At 31.6% G+C, this 27,014-nt stretch overlaps 1 long non-coding RNA gene across 1 annotated transcript; it reads left to right on the forward strand.

Moving 5' to 3' along the window:
- Positions 1–19,402: 19,402 nt before the first annotated feature.
- Positions 19,403–26,724, forward strand: LOC143225300 (uncharacterized). Its single transcript, XR_013013781.1, has 5 exons — positions 19,403–19,538; positions 20,482–20,559; positions 22,290–22,394; positions 25,526–25,624; positions 26,324–26,724. It is a non-coding gene; the product is annotated as an uncharacterized LOC143225300 (long non-coding RNA).
- Positions 26,725–27,014: the final 290 nt, after the last annotated feature.

Consider the following 27,014-nt stretch of genomic DNA (forward strand, 5'->3'; position numbering starts at 1 on the left):
ACACAACATTCCCGTGGTGTACAGACAGATGATAATCTATTGTATAGCTTTACAACAAAACAAACAACTCCTACAGGTGCAGAGTCGGCACGACGTGATAACTTGATTAAACTAAGCGCTATCTTTAAGTTCCAAGTAAAGAATGTATGGGAATATTGATCAAAACAGGAAGAGAAGTCAACAATACTTGGCAATGTGTAATACTAAAACATAGTGAATATATAGAATGAAGCAACAGTATGTAAAACTTTGGAATATTTGCTACTACTAAGATGAAGATTGAAATTCTGGTAAAAGAAACCTTACTAAGTTAACAAACGTCTTTTCTTCATTCAACAACTGAAAAATCTCGTACGTCTATGAAACTGACCAAGTTCGATTCTTTTCTCACATTTACGAGAACATACAAAAAAGTAAAGTAATTAAATATTTTTAACAATTTCAAACAATAACAAGAACTGTACTGTACATACAAAATAAAAATTCAACCACTTGCTGTGACCTATAAAATCGTAAGCCGTACAAGTGACAAGAATGTTTCAGATTATAACCAGTACACAGATACGTAAAATTCTGCCAACAACGTAATGTTGAAAAATTTTGAACAAAAAAAAGTCCCAAGTCTCTTTGCACTGCGATTGGTGAAGTAAGATTGTCTGCATAGACAAGATCAAATGAAAATTGTTCTCAAAAAGTTTGGCCGTGAGGGGGTGTAATATGCGAATTCACCATTTTAATTAATGGACGGACGTGTGTGTTTACCTTGTGTACTATATATATTATACTGTAATTATATTGGTTCTCCATTGTAGTAGATTACTGATGGTGGAATCCTTTCTATATATAAACATGCCTTTTATGATTAGGATTGTGTTTTCTTTGGTGCATGGAATTTTGCATGTTTGTCACAATAGCGCAACAATAAGGTACAGTGACATATTCATGATCACTTTTTACATTAAAACAAGCGTTAATAAATTCTCGACAATTAGATGTTTTTCGTAAAACATAAAATACACATGTAACTGAGGAAAAGTATATTAAATAATATATTTCCTTTTCAAACATTTTTTTCAAAACTGTATGTCAAGTGAAAATGATGCACTGCAAGAATCTTCCGTTTTCTAATTACTGTTCTGATCTTGTGATGACAAACAAAAACTTTTATTATTTAAGAGTTATTTCATAAAAAATTATAGAAAAAAAATGAATTTTATCTAAACAGCTTGTGAATTTTAGAAGTATTTAGATATGTTTTATTTACATTTTTTTTATGGGTATTAAATGATGTAACTATATTTCTATTATAATATTACGCTGTTTATGAATTCGAAGTAATATAATTGTTATTTACATCTTTGTTAAAGTATTTTTATTTGGAGGTATTTGTTGTTTAAACATATTTATTTACCTACCAAGTATTATGTATTATATTTAAATAGGCTTGTTGAAGGGTAATGCAAAATGTGAAAACACTTCCATCAACTAAAAATATTAGAAATACAGTATTTTGAAATAAGTGGTCCTTTTCAATTTTTTGATATATATATATTTAGAAATGAGTTACTTATTTCAATGAGCCATACGCAGGTAACAGTCAGTAACATACGCAAAAGAAAGTTTGCCATTTTCTAGATTAATTCTATATGTTAACTGAGGAAAATTTTCTCTTTTAATTAAACTATAAAGGCTATATATATATATATATGCAATATTAAATTATTGCCATTATTTCACGACAATTTATAGTTTGCTTTCCTTATAGGGAAATCTATAAGGTTCTCACAGTAGAAAGATTTTGAAGTATCTGACAAAACGTATTAAGCCTTTACACTGACGAAGATTGAAAGTTTGTTTTTGCACGAAAAACTCCAAGGTGACTCAGTGATCAGTAATCGGACTGTAACGCTAGATTTATCACAGGTACACTACCGATTTTCAAGCAACTGATGGTTCGTCACATCCTTTGATCCGGACAAAATTACGAGAGCGTACTTGAACTTCATGCGACCACCAGACTTGTTCCCTGGGAGGTAACAGGTAGTATTGCATATTGCGCGCTCTTTCAGGACAGATTATTTACTGACTTCACGGGATTTAATATATAAAACGAAAATCATTCCTCAGTTATTTGAGTATGTAAAAACTTTTACGGGACCTGCTGGTCAGGGTATAGCAGAAAGCTTAACAAACAAAGTTTATCCGAGTTAATGAATGCTGACAAAGAAACACCTGTTGTTCATTACTATACTGACTCTGAAGTTGTGAATTTTGTTGTGATTCCTGATAAAAACACGCAGGAGATATCTTACTGGGTCAAAAGTGTACGGTAGAATTATTATTACGTAACCTCTATTGGTCTGGCAAAGCGCATAATTCGGCAAAGCTCTGCAAACAAGGGTGTCGGAAAATTGGTGGTGTATACGTGTCAGCTGTCGCAAGGCTCGGGCACATGAAGGTGCGTGTTCCGAATATCCATTTGGTGTCTTAAAAACATCAGAATAGAAAGCCATAATCGATAATATACTGAAACGCTGAAAATTCCTACCCATATGTGCTCGAGCCTGTACACTTTTAATCACCTACTGACACCTGTGGTATCAAAATATTACTACGTTTGTAATTAATTAAATTCTAAAGACATTGTTAATACATATGAAGTGCGAAAAACAATGGCTTATTAAATAAACTATCTGGCCCGGCATGGCCTGTTGGTTAAGTCACTCGACTCGTAATCTGAAATTCACGATTTGGAATCCCCGTCATACCAAACATGCTCGCCATCTCAGCCTTGGGGGCATTATAATAGGATGATCAATTCCACTATTCGTTGCTAGAAGAATAACTTAAGAGTTGACGGTTGGTGGTGATGATTATCTGCTTTCCCTCTAGTCTTACAATGCAAATTCACGGACGGGTAACCATCAAATATCTTTGCACTAAATTTAAAACAAATTAATATAAACTTTCTGTATACATATATCTGTTTAATACATACAATAACAGTACTGAGAGTTAATTTTCCATATATAAGTGAAAAACGAGTGTCTTTAGAAAGATTTGATGTTTTGTCTTGTCTTGTCAAATTCTTTAAATTGTTTAAAAATCATTTTATGTTTTAGAGTGACAGGAAGAAGAGAGTTATCACAACATTTGAAGATATTAAAAAGTTATGCTTTACATTTATAGACAATATTTATTGAAGTACTTCACATACATCCTCTACAAAACATTTCAAACATCCAACTTTTACCCCTTTGTTTGCACAACTACCATCACAGTTCACCTTGTAACATTAAACCTGAAAGGTATCTTATGTGAAACACAATAAAATAGCGAAGTTTTGAAACCATGATATTAAACTTTATTTCACATTTAATTTAATTTACTAACCAGAAGCAGCAAGACCATTAGGCAGCGTCTGGCTATATCATTCTGTTTGGCCAGAGTAAGGGACTCACTGTCACATTGATATTTCTCACCCAGCTGAACGTCACTGTTCTAACTTTTGACGCTACGATCTGAAGCTTCGAACGTTAATCATTGGACGACAAGTGATCCAAGTCACTGAGGTCACAATAATGTTTGAGACATTTTGGTGTTGAATCGTTTGAAACCTAGTGTGATATATGTGATATTATGTGTGATATAAATTATTGAGGTATAGAAACTAATTTTAAACAAATTAGCCTTTTCACGAGTACATACTAAAGATGAAAATTAGAGAAAACACAAAATGTATTAAAACTGAAACACAGAGCATTAAAACAGCAACTTTCTCAACATGAAAGTTTTGTTTGTAGCCCTGGTTGCTCTCTTTAGCCTGACATTGGTGAAAGGCATTGTTATAGAAACAGTTTGGCAAAAGATGTGTAGTAAGTTCATGTTCAGCTTTTATCGATGTATAAAATATTAATCGTGTTACTGGAATAAATGCTCTATTTTGATATCTGTACTTCAATAGTAGAAACACAACGTATTAAAACTAGAGTAAAATATCATTAAAACAAATATTTACCACACACACAATTACAGTTCTGTAGTTCAGGATACATGTTTTACTTGGGTCCTAGATTAACTTGTGGCGTGTTCTGAATACTGAAGCTATACACTGTTATACCCATCTATGATTCATAATTTGTTATTAAGTAAAATACATTAACTCATTCCTTCCATTTAATAAAGTGTTCCCACAAAAGCTGGTTCTTAACATGAAAGAATATCCTCTTTAGGTAAATCAAACATGTTTTTCTCTTGTGTAGAGTCGACAGCAGATAAGCCTGGAAAACCGAAGGAGCTGAAAGAATGCATGGACTCAGTTTTAAAAACAAGACAGACGTGGTTAGTATTTGTTGTATTATGATTAATAACAGAGTTTCGGTAATTCATTGTAATTTGATAAACAATGTATTGCTTATGTGAATATGTTAGCTTTAGAAATAAATTACAGATCTAGAATGATGTAATATTAATTTAATCTTCCTTTAGTTAATTATAATTTTCTTTCTCTATCTTTGTATCAAGAATGTTACATACCTTCAATTTATAAGTCGTAGATATGCAAGCTGCAATTAAAATTTAGTTGATATTGAGGGTTAATTCGACTCATGAGAGAACAAGCCTAATAATCAAAGCCCCCTGGTGTGTTATCGGCAAAATTATAGATTTGTAAGGTTAAAATGTGTTATTTGGTTCCGTGTACTGAGCAGATCACAGACAGCATATTGTGTGGTTTTCAGTGAAAGAAACAAACATTAAAAACAAGTGTATTATAGACGACAACATTCAACTACATGAGAAAAATTATCTTAAGAACTTTTCCTTATCTTATATTCAGAAAAAGTATTACAGAACGTTCAAAACACAAAGTTCTAACATCTCCAAACTGAAACTAATATTTAACAAACTTTAAAATATGAGAAGGAAGTTATGTCACAAACAGTAATTATTTTGTTTTTGCAAATCACAACAAATTATTAATGAATATTTCATAATATTTTTATTTATATACATAACTAACAAATCTAGAACGGAGCGATACTACTTTCATTTTATTTTATTTGTTTTATTATGTTTTTCATTCTCTGTATTTGAACAATAAGAATATTACTTACTTTCAGTTTATAAACTGTTGTTTATGTCTAAATAAACACATCAATTTTATTGTTAATAAACAGAAAACAAGCGAATTTAAAAATAGATATAATACAGTTTAGGGTAATTATATTGTTTTTGACACATTAATTTAAGAATGTAATCAAATGTTATGAATGAAAATCTTTAGAACTAATTTAGAGTAGATTTATCAAAAAGTATCTTTTCTCTGAAGCTTCCAGGCGCAGTTGAAGATTGTGAAAAGGCACACTTTTCTTACCAGAATTATGAAGATTACATCAATGAAATGTGTAAGCCAGGAAGATATGCTGATGAACAGATGATGATGAACTATTACACATGTACATGTATATATTATCTTCGCTTATATTATTAATATTTGCTCTCTCTCTCTTTTTCTCTCTCTCTATATATATATGTATTTCTTGTTATGAGATGTTGTTTTAATATTCACAGTGAAATTAAAAATTAAATATATCTCTTTACAGTGTAGACGTTTATTTAAATTAATTTTCAAAATTTCAGTAGATATAAAATTCAAGATGAAAAGTTTCGTAAACACGTTCAGATTGAGTGTTTTCAAGGTATGAATGAAGTACCTTAATGGTCACCCAAAACAGGTTAGTATTTGATATCCTACAACATAACTATAATTGAATTTAAAATTTTAATGAAATACATTTTATACTTCTACAAATTACAATCCTGTAATATCTTACACGACATTAAGTCTCACTTATTTAACTTACAGAAAGTTCAGAAATGTATCAGTAAAAAGATTGTTGAAGCTAACGTTGATCCAGAATCTGCTTTCAATAAATTGATTAATAACTGTTTGTGAAAACGTAAGTAATGATGGTTAAAACATACCAATATGTTAGATATAAATTAAACAAATAGCTCTGCACTCGAACTTCATATGCGATGAAAAATTTATAGACATTATTATTTACAATAATATCAACAATGTTCGTAATGTATAATGATTATGGTAACTGTTCGTGTATCACAACTTTCATTTTAACTACAAAATATCACCGTAGTTAAATATGTATTGTAAATATTTTGTAAAGATATTATGATTAATTTTGACTTCATGGAATAGTTGTACTGGATCTTTTATTATTCTTTTATTTCCAAATTATATACTTTATTGAAATGTATTTCATATTTTAATTTAACACGTGGCCCGGCATGACCAAGTGGGTTAAGGCGTTCGACTCGTAATCTGAGAGACGCGGATTCGACTCCCGGTCTCACTAAACATGCTAGCCATTTCAGTCGTGGGGCGTTATAATGTTACGGTCAATCCCACTATTCGTTGGTAAAAGAGTAGCCAAAGAGTTGGCGTCGGGTGGTGATAACTAGCTGCCTTTTTTCTAGTCTTACACTGCTAAATTAGGGACGGCTAGCACAGATAGCCTTCGAGTAGCTTTGTGCGAAAGTCAAAACAAACAAACAAAGAATTTAACACATTGTGTTAAAACAAGGCCAAAAACCCTTGATAAAAATAACATATTGATTGATGAATCACCCTTCATATAAAATATATGTCTAAACAATCAATATCTCACCAGAACTTAGTTATTAATTTCCTTCATTTTTACATTTTTAAAATTTTTAACTTTAACGATATATGTTTAACTAAAACGACTAATAAGTATTATACAATAGCAGAAATAAATAAAATGTACCAGCACTTACATTTTTAAATACAGATTCATAATTGTCAAAGAAACCAATCACACTGGTAATTATGAGACGTTTTTAAACAAAATGACGTAGGTAACCTTCAGTACAAAATTTCAGGTCCACGAAATTTTAAAATAGTTATTTATTTACACCAAAAAGTTAATTGTATGCTGTTTAGATATTATAAATGTTATATATATATAGTTACAGCTTATATTAAGGAATGGTTTTCGACCATTAAAGAAATATTAAATAGTTCGTGTATAGAATCTGAGATCAGGTAAAATAATTACACAAATGTTGAAAAAGATGGAAGTATCCTCACTCCAATATGGAAAACTGACAAACTTTTTATATTAATGATTATCAGGCTAAGATTTGTGAAATAAAGATAGCAAAGCAATGTCCTTGTTTTAACACATGGATTAGTATTTTGTAATTTTCTAAAACATTTAGTGTTGAACGATTTTAGTAATATATTGAGTGATATGTTTAATTTCTTTCTAAGAAAATTGACATACCTTTTAAATTATTTTCATGGTATTTATATTATACAGCTTTAACGGATCACTTAAGAACTGAGGAGGATGAGCATCTATATATTACCTATAATAGAATAACCTGTAGTGGTTTCCTTATTTTTAAAATATGTTTAACTTTCAATTTCCTTTATTCGAAATATAACTCTTATAAAAAAATTACACTGTTGAATTTGTAATAAATATTTAGTATGATTTTCAGTTGTGGTTCCAGGAAAGATATCCTTTATATCAGATTCTATAAGAAGTTGGAAATAATTTTAATATCCTGGTATAAAAATATATTTTCATTTTTGAATTCAAAAGCATTAGTGTTTGGTATTAGCCATAGAACAAGGAACAACATATCCAATTCTTTCTTATAGATAATGAAACAGATGTGTCTATAGTAGAACAACTTGTTTTACTGCGATAAAAAAAAAACAATCAATCGCCAATATGTGGTTTCATACTAGATTACAAATAAATAAATATATAACTTCAAGTATAAGGTGTGTAAATATATATATTGTTGTTGTTTTTCCTTAGGAATTTTTTACATAGTTGCTCGAGGATTATCTGCTATAATCGATCATAATTAGTGATGTGAGAGACAAGGGGGAATTTAGCAAGTTAATGCTATCAACCGCCAAATCGTGTGTTATACTTTTTCAGCGAATACTGGGATTAAACATCACATTTTAACATTTCTACAGCTGTTTGCCAGAGTTAATGAATGCTGTCAAGACCACATTTGTAATTAATTAAATTCTAAAGTCATTTGCTAATACGTATTAAGTGCGAATAAAAAGGGCTTATTACATAAACTATCTGGCCCAGCATGCCCTGTTGGTTAAGTCACTCGACCCGTAATATGAAAGTCTCGGTTTCGGAGCCCCGTCACACCAAATATGCTCGCCCTCTCAGCCATGGGGACGTTATAATATACACTCAATTCCACTATTCGTCGGTAGAAGAGTAACCAAAGAGTTGGCGGTGGGTGGAGATGACTAGCTGCCTTCACTTCTTGTCTTATAATGCAAAATTAGGAACGGCTAGCGCTGATGGCCATCGAGTATCTCTGCGCTAAATTCATAACAAATAAATATAAACTTCCTGTTTATACATATCTGTTTAATACATACAATGCCAGTACTAAGATTTACTTCTCTATATATAAGAAGTAACGAGTGTCTTTACAAAGATTTAGCCATTAAGATTGGATGTCAAATTATTTAAATTGTTTAAAAATCCTTTTATGTTTCAGAGTGACAGAAAGAAGATAGTTATCACAACATTTGAAGATATTAAAAAGTTATGATTTATATTTATAGACAAAATTTGTTAAATCAAATTGAAAAACATGAATCAATGTTATATGCGTGCTTGTGTGTTTTTAGTATAGCAAAGCCACAAAGGACTATCTACTTATCCCACTGGGAAGAATCGAACCCCTGATTTCAGCGTTGTAAATCCGGAGACATACCGCTGTACTAGCGGTGGGAATGTTATATGCTTAATGGACACAAAAGATAAAAATGTTTTATACATTTATAACGACTATTAGTTGACGAATGAAATACGACATTCACTGAAGAAATATTAAACGGTACATACACAGAATCTGAATCATGAACTAAAACATTGTAACTCAAATATCTGGAAAAAGACAAGATTCATTTACTCCAAGAAGGAAATTATTTTAAAATAACCAAGTTTTGTCACTATTTTAGAACGCTGGTCAGTATTATGTGACTTTTATACCATATTTGGTATTAACTAATTACACTGATATACGAAATGTTATTAGATTTATTCGATGTAATGGACATGATACTTAATCATTTTAATGTTATTTATATTTACAGCTTCAACGGATCATTTAATAGCTAAAATGAGAATCAGCATATACATATTACTTATAATAGCCTGAATCTGTCATGATTTCTTTTTCTTTTAAATAAATTCTTAAATACGTTTATTTTGAAAATAAAACTGTCAAAACAATAACTTTGTTGAGTTCTTAGTGATTTGTGAAATATCATCTTGAGGTTGTGATGAAGCAAATGGTACAGTGTGATTTTGATAAGCTACTTAATTATATGTTATTTGTTTCAGTATCTTGTTTACAGGGAAAAAAACCCAGTGGGTATATTTTATAAAATAAAAAGAAATATCTTAGATTATTTTTAAACATAAAGGTTCAATGAAGAAAACTGCCATCATTTTCAAGTACTAAAAAAAATCAAAATAAGAAATTTTCCAAATTACACGAGTTTAAAGTAGTAATTCATTCTTCAAGCTTGTTAATTTGTTATAGAAACTTTCTTCAGACAGAAAGAAACCATAGCTATAGTGGTCACGTGTTATTAAATAATTTTGTGTTTGTTGTTTAGTGCAAAGCTAAAGAGTGACGTGTCTGCAATCTAACCACCGAAGGTATCGAAATCTGACATTTATTTCTATAAGAATGGTTCGTTCGTTTGTTTATTTTAGAGCAAAAGTGAAACTGTATTATCTTTCATGTCCATAGCGCAGAATGCAATTCATGGTTATAGCGTTGTAAATCCATAAATTAAAGATTGTTCTATCAGTGAACCTAATAGTAGTTGCAACTTATAGTTAAAATTGTTACACATAAACAAAATCTTGACGCTACATTAAACACCCAAGAGGGTAGAATTCAGTGTTAAATCCTTCCAAAATTTTTCTTTTCATTTATACATATCGAACATTCTAATAGTGTTACTACGATAAATAAGAAAATATTTAACTAATGATAAAAGTTTGTTGGACACTTTATCAGAAACAGCAATGTAAGTGATGAGTTGATAATGAGAGAAATGTATACTTTGTGTCAGTGAATTTGTATTTATAGAAAAAAGTTGTGGATCAAAACGTTAAACCTTAAATTGTTTTGAATTATTATGATAAATCAAATGAATATATACTAGGAACAGTGAGAAATTGTTAGAACACGGAAAGGAGAGAAAATAAATTTAATATAAAATATTCATATTTTTGAGAAAGTAGTTACTTGACGCCAGATTATAGAAGTTTTATCATCACACACAAGAAATAAGTAAAATAATTAAATTATTTTCAATTAAGTTTTTTTAATATACAATCATAAACTGTATTACAAAGCTCGTTATAACTCGAGTGTAGTGTCACCGTCTCTATCAACATCTGTAATCTTGCGTGTATATTAGTAGATTTCTATATTTTAATTCTAGCCATTTTCAGTTTGTGTTGCACATTTTGTAGTCCTGTTTTTTCTGAACTTGAATCTGAACATAATTTATACAGTGATACTTTTGTTTTCGTTTCAGTTTTTACACAAGAACATCTATTGCTTATAACAGTGTGGTAGTTTTAAAACATAGCAATGACAATAACACTGCGAAAATAAACAGAAAAATTACGTTTGTACATTAGTGTTGCACTAATCACTGTGCTGAAAACGTTGCACCTTTATTTGTACAAACATTCTACATGGCCAAAATTAAAATATAGAAATCTACTTAAATATATGCAGATGATGTCAACACTGTAACAAGGACTATGGAAATAAAGAGTACTGATGTTGATCTAGACGGTGACATTGCCTTATACTTTAAATTGTAAACTGATTCATTTCGTATATTTTCTTTACAAAATGTAGAAATATTAAAACTCTTTAAAACATCCATTCATAAATTTTCTAATTCTGTCTATACATGAATTATTTTCCTGTCAATTCATCTCTGAACCAACTTGTATAGTTCACCTTTTTGTATTGCATTTCTAATGGTAATTCATAACCAATAATAAATATTGATTTATGGAAGAGAATACTATCAAGTAAGTGTCAATTAATAAAGTAATTCACTGTAAAGGGCTCAGAACACAAAACGATGTAGGTAAAGGAAAGCGTTAAAACAGACATTATGCGACTCCTTATCATTTAGTTAAAATTTCAGTTATTTGAAACAGCACCGTTTCTCTTCATTAACGACACGCCCACTTGAGTGCCACATCTGACAGAACAAACACAATAAGTAATACTACATAAACACATGTGAGCTATTGTTTTTGTTAGCAAACAAATGGTACACTTACTCGCGAAAAATGTTAGGATTTAAGTACTGATTAAAGACTTGCTGACTGAAGCTAAATAAGGATTAAATACTTCTACGCTAGGTACAAATGTGCACCATACATTATCTGTATGGTCTTGTACGGAAAATAAACCGGATTTTGAAATAATCCCAAATATTTTGTACCAGAAAAATTAAAATGTTGAAGGAATTTTAATTTTGTTTTGCATTTTGTGCAAAGCTACACGAGGGCTATTTGCGCTAGCGATCCCTAATTTTGCAGTGTAAAAGTAGAGGGAAGGCAGCTAGTCATCACCACCCACCGCCAACCCTTGGGATACTCTTTTACCAACCAATAGTGAGATTGACCGCTATAATATAACGCCCCCAATGCTGAAAGGGCGAGTATGTTTGGTGTGAGAGGGATTCGAATCCGCGACTCTCGGATTACGAGTCGAATGCCTTAACCACTTGGCCATACCGGGCTACGTTGAAAGAAATGTAAAGTATTATCGATCAGGTTTTATGAAGCACGTGGGAATAAAAGTTGTTATTTGTGAATGATGTCACCAACAGTGTAATTAGAAAATAATAAATGATATATTTTCCTTCTAAGTTACACTTCAACGTAAAATAATCCTCATGACTGTTTTTTTTTTATGCCAACCCAGCATAGCTAAAAGTAGCACAAACACAAATATTTAAACAACAAAATACAGGAAATTATATACTAACAAAGGCTTACAGAGACAGAGGATAAACAAACGCGGCATTCTTATAAACTATTCAAATAGTAAGAGCAATACTTTAGGAAACATATGAGAAAAAGTTTACTTCAGTGCAACGGCAATAGTCCCGTGCTAGTACAGCGGTATGTCTACGGATTTACAACAATAAAATCAAAGGGTTCGATTCTCCTCGCTGGGCTCAGTAGATAGCGCGATGTGACTTTGCTATAAGAAAAACACAGACACGCAATGACAATATACTTGAAATAAGTATATCTCCCTTTAAAGGTAATTAAGAATAATCTAGAAAAACTTATTATCGGGGACAGGTTTAGTTATATTTATACTGAATAAGTTTAATTGTGTATGTACATGAGCAATACATGTAACAGTGTAGTGAGTATAGGACTGTATGAGTAATCTCACAAAAAAGTAAACTGTGATGTACGTCACAAGACACTACAACGAGTAAATGGACATGGCTTAAAAGGGTATATTAATTAAAATATCATAGTATAATTGCAAATAAAGTAATATAACGCAAGAAAAGTAACAACATATAGGATATATTATCATGGAATCTGTGAAAAGAAAATACTTGTTGAGAAAGGAGCTAGACGTATGCCGAGCACCTAACTGCCCCTCGTATAAGACACGTGTTGTAAATTTAATTCCAGCGCTGTAGGTTGTTTATGAGTCGGTTTATAGTGCAGTGTATTATATCGTTCATTTCACGAGTTCAGTGTACCTAACCTATTTATATTTCAAGGCATCGCATTTACTGCATATGGAAAACATTTCATTCAATGTCCTCTTGTGGCACAATGGCATCTTAGAAAACTCACACCGTGGTCGAAAGGGCAGAGATAGCCCATTTTGTAGCTTTTTTCTTTATTCAAAATGAACTCGTTCAACAATTAGAATAGCAGTCATAGTGATACTGTTAAATGTAGGCTTATAAAGATATGATAATGATATGCAAACTTCATAACTGTCTACACATTTACAAAAAAAAACACAACCTTAAAATTTTAAGTATTTTAAAATTGTAGAGTATTTTAAGTTGAGCATACTAGTTAATTAAATGTTAACATGTATTAAATTTATGTTAGTTGCCAACGAGTTTGACAACAATAATTTTCTTTTTTAATGCAAACATATTTCAATTTACAAAGATAAAACAATACAAATTATAATAACAGTTACACTAATAGTTATCACAAATGACGGTTTATATACACAGTTTACAAACTTACCGAAAACACTGAGTCTCATATCCAGTCTACAATTAAAAATTTTATCAACAACCTGTGTCCACGCCGAGCAAATTGATTCTTAATTGATATTGTTACGCCTCGATTGAGCTAACGACGTCTTTCCAGGCTAGCCTCACGCCCTTCAGCTCTCTCTCCTGTGTCGCGACTAATCTTCAACAAAGCTATCGACGATACTGTTAATCACTAGTATTTCATACATATCTAATACAGTGTTGATTCTTACGCACACAACGCTCTGAAAATTTCGAGATGTGAAACCTGCACAAAAAACAGTTAAAAATATACGTTACTCGTGAAAAAAGAAAATCATGCACAAATAAGCGTAGATATAATGAATGTGGTCAATCCGTTACAGGTTTATTGTATACCCGTATGGTATGTCTAGAGAAAACAGATATGTCTGCGTCTGTAAAAAGAGAAGTTTACATCTCGTATCTGTGTTTGTTTACCGAGGGATCTAATGTTAACAGGTGGAGCATAAAAAATGAGGCAGAACACGTGCATTAACACAAGGAAACAATGTTTTATGAAAAGCTTTGCAGTGTACAAAACAACAATAAAGCACAAGTCTCCTTAACATTTGCATTAAAAACAAACAGAAAAGCAGTTTAGCCATATAATACATTATGAACCTAGTTCGAAGTATTTTTCTTCTTACTATGTTACTAATAAGAATATTAGAAAGTCAACTAGAAATAAGAAAACTGGTTCCAAAATGAAGTGAGTAAAGATGAGAGATGGAGCTTTCCACATTTTTAGTACGAGTGTGATCCTTTACTTTCTGCATAATTATATATACAATGAACAATTAGTTTTGTTAGTGCATGTTATCCTCAACTTGTAACGTAGGCTACCATATAATAGTAAAATATGCAACGCAAAGAGTTAACTCGATCAAGCTTCACAAACTAAGTATAATTAAGAGTACTAAAATAATTACCTGTGTTCGTATATCATGTGGGTTAAGTTATACACTATTTGTTTCACTAAATTATAGACAAAACCAAAGTTTATCTTTTTATACATCCTTCAGCTGTTTCAACTCGTAAGTTTGTCTTCGTCTTCTATTAGACATCCCTTATGTATTTTCCTTTCCTTTCATTATGAGGCTTTTATCTTCTTAGCTCTGATCTATTTCTTTGGGATTCATGTTTTGAAAACTTCGGTCCTGGACTCTTCATTTACTTTTCCCGTTATTTTGTGTTTTCAGGAGATTGGTTTTCACTATGAGCATCTTTTCATTACTGTTTTTCTTTCTGCACTTCTCACTTCCATTTATTTGGTATCAAATTCCAAACTACAATACTGTTTAAGAATACTTTACATCTAGTGTGATTCAACTTGGTTTTCCGTCCCCACTTCTGTCCCCAAATGAACAAAAATGTTTGGAAGTGGGTAGTTTTTCGAGATTTGCGACTGTAATGTAAATCACTTTCCCTCATCAGTTCCCAAATATGTATCAAATTATGTTTTCGTTATATGTTCTTAGATCACAAAAGCAAAGTTAGAAGAGAAAAATAGGTCTTTTCCATTTACTTTAGGCATAATCAATTGGGATGTAACACGTTCTGCCCAGAAACAAGAAAATGTAAAAAACAAATTGTTGCACACTGTTGTTTACCACAGGGACAGCTTGAAATTCTTCCCATTCTGTCTCAAGAGGTGGGCATCCAATGACAGAGTGGTATGTCTGCGGACTCACACAGTTAAAATTCTGATTTTGGTACCTGTATTGGGCAGAGCACAGATAGGCCATTGTATAGCTTTGTGCTTAATCCAAAACAATTCCAAAAAATGTTTGACTTGGGAGAGAATATTGGCTGTTTCCAAGCAATTTTTGTTATTAAAACATATTTTTATTCATGTCAATAAATGTCTTACAAATATTAACAGAATTTTTTTTCTATATTTAAAAAAGCAGATATATGTATATATTGTTTAGATATATATGAATTACAAATTTAAATGAAAAGTTATAAGTGAAAAAATTAAATGTTTTTGTGATACACTGACATGTCATTCTTTTGTTACTTGGCCAAATAATGTCTGTGTGTTAATTCCAGTAGACTAGTGCTTCAAGAGAACAACGATCTCGAGGTGACATCATCAGTTTGATAAAGAGAACACATTTACCACAGAATTGAGGCATACTTACTTAGTACAGTTTCTACCTGAAGACTTACAAGTAGATTCCTATTTGGAGATCAATGTGTTTGGTTTGATGGACTCCTCTCAAAAGCAAGAGACATCTATGGACCTTATCACAATCCTGTTAGAGTGACTGTCATTTGTGTGCAAAAGTACGTAAGTTGTATTTTATTTTTACCATTTACTATACTATTATATTTATTCATTGAATTCTTGTTTTTTACATCAATGTATATCTTAAGACCTTATATGTTTTAGATTGTCATCAAATTCAATTGGTAATTGCTTTATTATTTGTTGTTAAAAAAACGACTTATATAATTTAAACTGCTTTTAATAAGAAATAATTGAAAGAGAGACTTCCTGAAATTCAACCAATGACAGCTACAGGTTACTTACCTCTTTTGCAGAATCTCTATTTAGTGAAGGTTTAATAGTGTAAATATAAAATGATTCTTTGATTTTTATTGTCTTCCAGAATTTGTCTGTATCGATGATTCTAGTGTTTTACCAGTTTATTCTGTGTTCAGTTGTCGTGGCGTACTCTGCAATGGCTGAATTTTGTGTTTTCACGAGTCTTTCACTTGTTACACTTAGTATCATCAATATTAACCTCAGATCAGTAAGTTGTTTCAGAGAACCTCTGGATGTCCTGTTACTTCTGTATGATTTATGTTTACTTTTGATGTCTGTAGTTTTATTCTTCACAAGTGTTAGTTTGTCACATTATGAGGAAGTTTCACAAAATAATATTTGAGTCACTTTGCTGAATAAGAAGGCACAAAAAAATCAAAGACCCAGATTTAATTAATGTGTAAAGCAATAATTACAGATGTATTTTTCTCAGGTCTCATTATGAAAGCAATAATTGTACAAACTGTCTGTTAATTTTCACACAAATTACAAGAAAACTATTTCTTGATAAAACAAAATGACTACATGAAAATATTTCAGTTTCATTGTAGCTATGTTATTAATATAATTGTTTCATGCTTCATATTTGTGATTGTTGTCGAGTGACGAAATCCTAGTCACGGATTGGTGATGATGGTTTATATCATCCTTTTTCAAAGGAATTGTTGAAACAAATAACTAATTTATTCCTTTGTAACGCACACAAATATTACTAAAACTATTTGTAATTTGTGTACCTTCCTCGAATTTATGTTTTTTTCGTGTCAGAACAAACCCACAGTAAGCTATCTGCTGTGATCACTGCGTGGAATCAAACATCAGATTTTAGCATTGTAAGACAGTAGACTTACTGCTATATCACGAAGGGGACTGCATTAACACATTTATAATCACGAATAGGCGAAGTTTTTGGACCCATTAATTAGAAATGATGATACTATCATAGAGTTTAGAATTTTATCAGATAAATAATTAAATTTAATTAGTTAGGATATTGGGTTAGTTTTGAAAATAGCCCATTGCAACTACACGCTGTTAGATGAGAACATAAATTATAATACACAAGGGCTGTCTGTGCTAGCCGTCCATAATTTAGAAGTGTAAGACTAGAGAAAAGTAGCTAATCATCATCAGCCGCCACTAACTTTTGGGTTACTGTCTTACCAACGACTATTGGGATTGACCATATGTTATAACGTCCCCACAGCTGAAAGGGCGAGTATGTTTTGTGTGATGGGGATTCCAAAATGCAACCCTAAGATTACAAGTCGGGTGTCTGAGCCACGAACCGAGATTTTCTAAACGTATTTCAGGAACTCACGAATTTTGCCACCACTCTACTTTTTATTACTATTATTAATCGGCAATGATACCCATGACCAACTTATGATTTGCTATTGGAACTAGGTTAACATCGTCATTGTAATATGTTCCCGTTTCGCTATGACAAATGTAAATTATATATTTAATATATAATATACAATTATATATTAGGTACAAAATTATATTACGCAACGTTCTGTTTCACCTAACGCGTTTTTATTGATCGTCTTCGTAAAACTTCTATTATTTTTAACGAGGATTTTAACGTTTAAAAGAGAAACTTAGATATTACTTAAGTAGTTTCAACTTTAGTACAAAATCCAACACGTCTATAACCTAACTAGTAAGATGATCCCTGGTATTGTAGTTGACATAAAGTTATAAACTCTTGGTAATATAAACTGCAAAGAAAGATGTAATTTAAATTTTGTCAGCATTTTCATAATTTAGCATAGCTGTTGTCTTCTGTTAAGGAACCATTTGTGATAAAACGACTAATATAAATGGAGTTTTCTTGAATACATTATGTACATTGACTATCAATTTAGTTAACTGCTCTGATGTCAGTTGTTTAAATAAATCTCTTACTTGAACTGACAGTTCTAAAAATTCTCAATATTTTAAATTATAGAATGAAAGAAAAATGTTAAAAATAAATGCAACTAGATCAGTAAAGCAGATAAAATAAGTCGAGAGATATCCCACAATATAGGTGTTGTCCATTTTAATATACCTGTGCCACATTATAAGAAACTTCTTACATCAAAAACACTCTTTTTGTATCTCATATGCCCAGAAGAAATAATACCTTACAAAACCGTGAGGTTGAAATCAAAGGGGCACTCTGAAGGGTACATACATTTGACATGCAGCATTGATGGTCTTCTGTCTGTAACAAATACGTAAATCTGTGCATACGTCCATCATTGTCAGTGGACAGGAACCATTTGTAGGAGGACATACGATGTATAATAGTTGCCGAACCAAACGGGCCATATTTGTATTACTAGAAAGTTAACATTTATTAGTTTCCAGTTAAGTTTGGTAAAATAAGAAATGGGATGTTCCTAAACACCTATTATCACTAAATGCCGACTAACACTGAAGGATAACTGACAATCAAATACCAAACAAGATTTTTTGGACTGGATCAGGCTCTTTACAGAGCCATGTCGTAAACATTTTCTTTCACTTTTACCTAGCACTTTAAACAATGTCCACTGCAATCATTATGCTACAAATAAGCTGATAAACCCTGCCCCACCTAAAGACGGGAATTAAACATCATGAGTTTATTTGCTCTTCAGTAATGGAAATTTAATGCTTTTTTTCAGTATGTTTCTAGTTCAGCCTCTGAGTGGAAAATAAACATAGAAAACATGGTGAAAAACTTAGAAGTAGATAAAGCCGGTAGATTTACTTTAAAATTTCATTGTCCGAACTGAAAAATCTGAACAATAACGTTCATTTTGTTTCTTCAAGTTTCCAAATCAGCTCTGAAACAATTGAGAAAATTAAAAAACTATAACTCTGACCATAAGTTGTTTGGTAACCATAATAAACAGAAGCACACATTATATTTTAAATCTTTCCTGTCATTATATTTTGAATACTTGGATGAGAGAGTTTATGAAAGTTTGGATGAAAGAGTTTATGATTATTTATTTTTGTTCTAAGGGTAACCAAAACTTCATGAAGTCAGTGGTTTCTAAAGGTTGGTTTGCTCGAAATAATCAGGGAACAACATTCTACCTATGATAAAGAAATATATATATGAATGGGAACGCATTTTCACAACACTACACCATTGCCTGTATTCTAGCCTGTAATACGTATAACGTAATATAACAGAGTGAAGCTTCCACAAGGAATAAAATTGTAGCAAATAGGTTTGAGTAACGTGATCTTATTGTTGGGAGGAAACGCCTCTCTTTGATTCAGTCACATCGTTATTCGTTAAATCCCAATCCAATTTCTCCAATCCGGAAAGAGCTACGCAATGATAGGTAAATATACCAACAAAGTTGAGATAATTTTAGGGTTAATGACAATATAGTTGAAATTATTGGCTCAAAGGTATTGGAAGAATTATATAAAAGTGGGTTTCTCAACTTGAAATATTCATCAAAACAACAAATATCTCAACATTCAACATGAAAGTTCTGTTTACAGCTCTTGTTGTGGTCGTAAGCCTGACGGTGACGAACGGCAACTCTGTAGACATGATGTGGAAATTGATGTGCAGTAAGTTCATTTTCAAAGTTTATTAATGTATAAAATGTTAAGTAATCGTTCTATGGAAGTATATGTTTTCAATTAATATCTTCATTAGATCAGGAGAAACACACAGAATCTGAAAACTATATCGAAATATTATCAGAGCAAAGTTTTGTCATATGCATTGCTATTTTATTAAAGTTAAGAAAAATCTGAAATTGTCGCATTTGGACCGTTGGAATTTTCTATCAATCTGAAGAGTTGAGTATCGGTTTTAAAAATTTCAACAGATAACTTCCATCTAGGTTAAACATTCACTTCTAGAGCTATTTTGATGAGTACTAACTTGTATTTTTATAACTCAGCAATAAAAAAACAATTGAGATTTGCATAAAATTATGTTTCTAATTAAACCAGTAAAAATTAGAAACAAAAACTGGAAAGATTCAGATATAACTTTTAAAATTGGTAAATTTCAAACTTAAGTAATAAAAATCACAGAAAGGAGTATGTTTCAAATATAAAACCTTTTAAAGAAAAACTAAACATTATTTGTTTTTCTTCAGTACGAATTTTGGAACAGAAAAGAAAACATTTTCATTGATAACTGCGCTTGTAAAGAAATGCCTCAACAAAATTTATTCTGTGATGTAATACAGTAATTATAGCTCATTTTAAAATTAAATTTAAATAAAATCATATTTCTCTTAGCTGATAAACATTATTGAATGTTAAGTTTTCGAAGGAAATAGCAGTTGTACCTGAGGGTGTTTCTATTAGTTTATGTAATGATTCATCTCACCTACTCACATCGATACTTCAAAGAATCTGTTGTAATATATCTAGTATTATGTATCGTAAATAAGCGAATCAGAAAACTTACGTGTAATAAAGTAGTTTTACTAACACTGGTTCGTAAAATTAAAATCTACCCCACTAAGTATATCAGACATGTTTTTATTTTATGTAGGTATTAAAGACGATTCTGCAAAAGTGAATCATCTGAGAGTGTGCATGGGGGGAACGTTATAAACAACTAGCAGAATGGGTAGGTGTTTTTGTTATAATTAATCATATATCGTTAACTCAGTGTCATTTTGGAAACGCCCTCCATTAACAGAGCGGCATGTCTGCGAACTCACACCGGTAAAAAACCGTGTTTCGATACCCGTGGTGGGCTGATCACAGATAAGCCATTGTGTAGCTTTGTGCTTAATTCTCAATAAACAAACAAACCAAAACATTTTGGAAATAACGTGTTGCTGATATGAATCTTCTGTCTTAACATATTTTGGTCTTCAGTTAAAATTCTAAAAGATAATTCTATGAACCAAGGTCTCGTGTGTTAGCGATAAGATTACGGAATTACAATACTCAGTGTTGTAGATTTATAGAAAATCATTTCGGAAGTCTCGATGTTTTACACATCTTGAAAACGCAATCAGCGAAATTTAAAAATGTTAACACTATTTGTCCCATCAAAGATTATTAAGTGTTAAACATCGATTAAACAGCAGTTCATACGAGGCGTGCTGTAAAATAGAAGTTGTATGTATGTAAGTAGTATGTTTTTGTAGTAAAATTCTCCTGGTTGTTGGTACAGCACCTTTATAATGATGTCTGCAGCGTCCCTTACTTTAACTTATGTAATGATTTTCCATATTGCCTGCACGTGAATCCACATTAATAACATGCGTTGTACAAAAATAATTACTACAATATAGCAAGGCCCGGCATGGCCAGGTGGGTTAAGGCGTGCGACTCGTAGTCTGAGGGTCGCGGGTTTGCATCCTCGTCGCACTAACATGCTCGCCTTTTCTGCCGTGGGGGCGTTATCATGTAATGTCAATCCCACTATTGGTTGGTGAAAGAGTAGCCCAAGATTTGGCGGCGGGTGGTGAAGACTAGCTGCCTTTCCTCTAATGTTACACTCCTAAATTAGGGACGGCTAGCGCAGATATCCCTCGAGTAGCCTTGCGCGAAATTAAAAAAATAAAAAAATAAAGCATATAACTTATTCTCTCACTTCAAGTTTGTATGACCTTCATCTGGTGCACGTGCTTATGTTAAACATTACGGATTATTTCTGATATTCTACAGGTATTTGTTCGTAGTTGAACACAAAGATACACAATGGGCTATTTGTTCTCCTATCAACATGAGTATCGAAAATTGGTTTCTAGAGTTGTAGGTGCGCAGACGTATCGTTATATCACTGATGGCTGTTTTACATGACTACTGTGATCCTGTTTGCTTTAAACTATCTATTTGCTGACTTTTTTATTTATTTTATTAACTCGTTGTTGAGAGGTTAAAACGAAGACAAGGCGATTAATTTTTAAAATATTTGTGGTTATGATATAAAGTTTGTTTTACGCATGTAATTTTCATTCTACTTGCTTTAACTTTTTATTGTGTAAATGATTACACTATAAATGTGTTGTTATATTTAGATACAGTTTACAGATTTAAAACAATGTGGTTTTGTTTCTTTTAGTTTTGTTTCCCATCCTCTGTCTTTCCTTCGAAATATTGTTTTATTTCAATTCTTAAGTGGCTGTTTATGTATAAATAAATATATCAACTTCATTATAAATAAAGAGAAAATAAATATATTTAAAGGTGGTTATAAAAGAGTTCATAAGAATCATATGATTCCTGCCATATGGATATGGTTAAACAATTAACTTTCATGAAAACAAAGTTGTAGAATGTAATATTACATAATATTATGTAATATTAAAGTTGAATGACCAGAAAGTATTTTTTTGTCTCAAGCTTCCAGATGCAGCTAAAAATTGTGAATATTCAAAATTTCATTATGGTAATTTTGAAGAGTACGTGAGAGAAATGTGCAAAGCAGAAAGAGAAGCGGAAGAGGAGGTGATGTTTATCTAATATATCATTTTATGTTCTGTCTACGTTTATATCACTAGTCTCTAAATTATCTTATTTAGTTTTGTTGTATAATTAACTCTCGATCGAAATGTTTCCTTTTGTAATTCCAAATGTTTTGAATAGAATTTGAGACTGACGCCACTCGATATGTTGGATACAGCGTAAGTAGGTGTATCTTCAATCACGGGTTAGGGCTCATATTTAGTCTGTTTCAAGCTATCCTGTTTTAAAAACTAACTGGACAGGCTTATTTATGAATATTATTCCGCAAAACATGAGACGAAAAACTTGGATAAATTAAGTAAAGAATAATTTGACACGTCTAAATTAAAATATTTTCAGTCATTAAAGATCATTAGTGTTTGATGAAGTACGTCTGCTCAAAACCACACAAAATAAGCTGAAAAATGTTTTCATCTAGAAGTTTCAATTTATTATTTATTGTCATTTGTTATACTTTATTCGGTTGAAATCAATTTTAATTATACAAGGATGGTATCAAGTAATTGTTATTTTAAAATTCAAATATTTAAAAGCCTCTTTGTAGTATATTTTAAAGGCTACTACTAACATACTAGATAATTAATTTTGACAGTTGCTTCTGTTTTTTAGGTTTTATGAGGACACTGCTCTGAATGCATCTTTAAAGATTAATTTCAAACCCAGTTATTTATCTAACTATATTTAACTATTTATGTGTAGAAGGATAGATGCAACAATGTGGTACTATAAGGTAAGTATTAATCAAATTTGAAATTTGCACAACAATACAGAACTATGTTAATACAACGTAACTACTAGAAGTACTTGATTAAAAATTTATTTACACAGCACCTTAAAATGTAATACATAACTATAATATTACCATATAAATTTTGCCTGAGAATAGATGCAGATGTATAAATCTATGGTATTATAAGTCAACTATTAACATAATATTAGAGCCATAGGAAGCGATTGCTCCACCCACGCAATGGCCTGACCACTTATTCATGTAATGTATAGCTACAACTTATGTATTAAAACTCACTTCTCTTAATTCAGTGACTCAAGATTTAATCTTACAGATTTAAATCTTCAAAACCTTTCTTGGGGGCGGATATATGACCCCAGACCTTCCAGAAATTATATGTTTAGCATCCTGGTAAAGTAATATTCACACATCGAATGTCTTTAAATGTTAAATTATTTTTATTGCAGTAGGAAGGAATTTTTTAGTGTTCAATCCATTCTTACATGACAATAAGAAATATTCTGGTCCATCTGGGCTATGCAAGCTACTAAATTACCTTATAACCTAACATTTCGAAACCACCCTTTATCGGTAAATATTTATTTCGTTTTGCTTTAAATTATTTGCATGTCCGAAACCTGAAATCAAACAGTTCCAAGGGCAACTAAGCTGTAAAGAAATCAAAGGTGACTAAGTTGTAGGTTATTTCTACCGTGAGAAAATGTATATTTGTTCCCTTAATCTTACAATTGCCATAATTAAAGTTGGAAGAAAAATGAGGCATCAACAATATTACAACTTTAAACACCTCATTCACATTCCATTTTCTGAAGAGTTATTAAGTTCAGAAATCTTAATCGCTTGGCATGGCCAAGCGTGATAAGGCGTGCGACTCGTAATCTGAGGCTCGCGGGTTTGCATCCCCGTTGCGTCAAACATGCTCGCTTTTTCAGCCGTGGGGGGCATTATAATGTGACGGTCAATCCCATTATTCGTTGGTAGAAGAGTAGCCGAAGAGTTGGCGGTGGGTGGTGATGACTAACTGCCTTCCCTCTAGTCTTACAATGCTAAATTAGTGACGGCTATCATAGATAGCCCTCGAATAGCTTTGTGCGAAATTCAAAAAATAAACAAGCAACAAACAATCTATTCCCTTATTACAATCTTTCCTTAAATACACGCAGCAATAGAGGAATATGATATTATAAAGATAAAGGTAGAAGGCAGTTGCCTGATATTCACAATAGTGGTTTGAAGGCCTGATATGAAGGACAACTGCAGTGATTTGTTACAGCTGAAAGTGTGTGTGAAGAGATAAAAAACAAACAATTTCTAAATCATTTACAAGCAGAAGACTGGCTGATAAAGTAGTGTGTTTTATTGTTCAGAATAAAGCTTCTGTCATCTGTGGGGAATCGAACTCTAAAGTTTAGCGACCACAAGTTTATTGTTAAGCTACCAACTAACTCTTTAGTTGGAGATGTAGTTGAAATTAAGATAAATTGCATAAAACTAAAAAAGCATAAGGACTGTATAATAAAAATTGGATGTTTAGATATTATTTGTACTTGAAATAAACATTAAAACTGTGCTTGTTCACATACAAGTAGAAGCAACAATAACAAAAAATAAACAAAGCAACAAGATACCAAACAAAATTGGCCGGCATGGCCAGGTGGATAAGACTCTGAGGGTCACGGGTTTGAATTACTATCACACCAAACATGCTCGTCCTTTTAGCCCTGGGGCGTTATAAAATGACGACCAATTCCACTATTCGTTGGTGAAATAATAGCCCAATAATTGGCGGTGAGTTGTGGTGACTAACTGCCTTCGCTCTGGTTTTACACTGCTAAATTAGGGATGACTAGTGCAGATAGCCCTCATGTAACTTTGCGCGAAAATTCAAAAAAAGCAAAATTCTGGACTCTTCCGAGTCTTCTTCTTCCTACAGGTGACCATTAAGAGTTGGATGACAATAATCTTGTAATATCGTCACTCCACGCAACAGTCATAGTGTTGTCTTCTACCTATAAAATAAGGTAAAACACAATACGGTTAATTATATCATGAAAGAGAAGAAAGTGAACACAATATAGGTCTGAATTTAGCAAAATTGATGTAAAAAGTAATATATTTCTGGAGGTGTGTCCCACGATTCCTTCTGCATTCTTATATTATTTTGCTACAATGTTTGTTATAATTTGTTAGTAATAACCAACGGAATGAATAAAGTAACCATTTCCAGCTCACCCATGAAGAAGAAAGGTAAACTTCTCAGGTTATGGGATCTCTATTATTTTGTATTATTTCTGTGTTTTCTTCAAACTTTTAATTTTATAACATCTCCTATAACATTTGTTGTATTTACCTCTTGATGCAGGAAGTAATAGAATGTATCGGTAATGAAATTTTAAAAGCTGGAGCGGGTCTGGACGATGTAATGTCTGATGCTCTTAAGAACTGTTTCTGAGGATGTTAGGTGAGAAAACCAAAATATATCAATACATCAGCAATAAATGATATGAATATCTTGAAACTTGAACATTATATGTGCTAGAGAGTGTAAACTTATTCTTTACAATGTCGTAAAAGATACTTTTAGTTCCATATAACATAACTGTGATACAACAGTTATACAGTCTTTAAAGTGATTATTTATCACAAATTGCACTTTGTATAAGGAATTCCACGACAACTAAAATGTACTGTAAAAAGTATTATTAGTTAGTATATTTAATTTTATTCTGACATTTACTTTATTTATTGGAACATTGGACTGGCACTAAATTATTTACATATTTTCCAAATGTGTGGCTACTTTTAATGTGATACTCTACCTTTTTCTTTTAATACGTTATTTTTCTAAAATGATGTCAAAACACATTTAATAGAAATCAATATTTGTCACTATATATCTATAAAACGCTCTAATCCACACAGTGACACGTTGGTATGTCTAGGGACTCACACAGCTTGAAACCGAAGTTTGATATTTGTGAGGGACAGAGTATAGATAACTCATTGTGTAACCATTACAGAACACTGACTATATGTTGTTGGTTTATACCACAATGGGTATTAAATAATTTGACTAATATATTTAATGAAATGTTGGTGGATCTGTTGTAAGTGAACTGACAACAACATTTATGTATTTCAATGTTATTTATACTTACAGCTTCAACGGATCACTTAACAGCTGATGAGGACCAGCATCTATATATATTACCAATAATATAATAATCTGAATCTGTTGTGGTTTCCTTCGTGTTCGGTTGTGTTTAACTCTTAAATACCTATTATCTCGAAAATAAAACTCCTTTAAAGCAACACAATTGTTCAGTTTGTGTTTTTTAATTAAATATATATTGTTTGTTTGGTGTGTTGTTTAGAGAAAGAAAATCCGATCTTTCTGTTTTCAATAAAATAAAAATGTTTCCTAAATACGTTTTACACAGAATATTTCAATGAGGAAAGAAAATACTTCTGGAAATCATGTTTTTGTAATTAACACACGATCGAGCCAAGTGTTATTGATTAACTTTGTTTGATTGTTGTTAAATAAACTTCTAAACAATGTGCTATTTGCGTTCTGATCACTCGTGGCTTATGTAGGTAGGTGCTTGGGTGCTCAGCCTTGTTGCCCATGGTCTTAATGTGGGCTCCTTGACAGTTTTATTCTCTATAAATTCACATAGGATGTAGGACTCATAAAAGTTATTAGCCCCTGGACTTGAACAAAATTAAATCTGCCATTGTTTACCACAAGGTAATGAAACTTGAGTTCTTGCGATATTAAATTAGTCGTAATTTGTAGTTAAAATGATTACGAATAAACATAACTTTAAATATTATATTAAATAAGCTGT

Source organism: Tachypleus tridentatus, chromosome 9 (genome assembly GCF_004210375.1).
Source record: "Tachypleus tridentatus isolate NWPU-2018 chromosome 9, ASM421037v1, whole genome shotgun sequence".
In the NCBI taxonomy this organism is placed as follows: domain Eukaryota; kingdom Metazoa; phylum Arthropoda; class Merostomata; order Xiphosura; family Limulidae; genus Tachypleus; species Tachypleus tridentatus.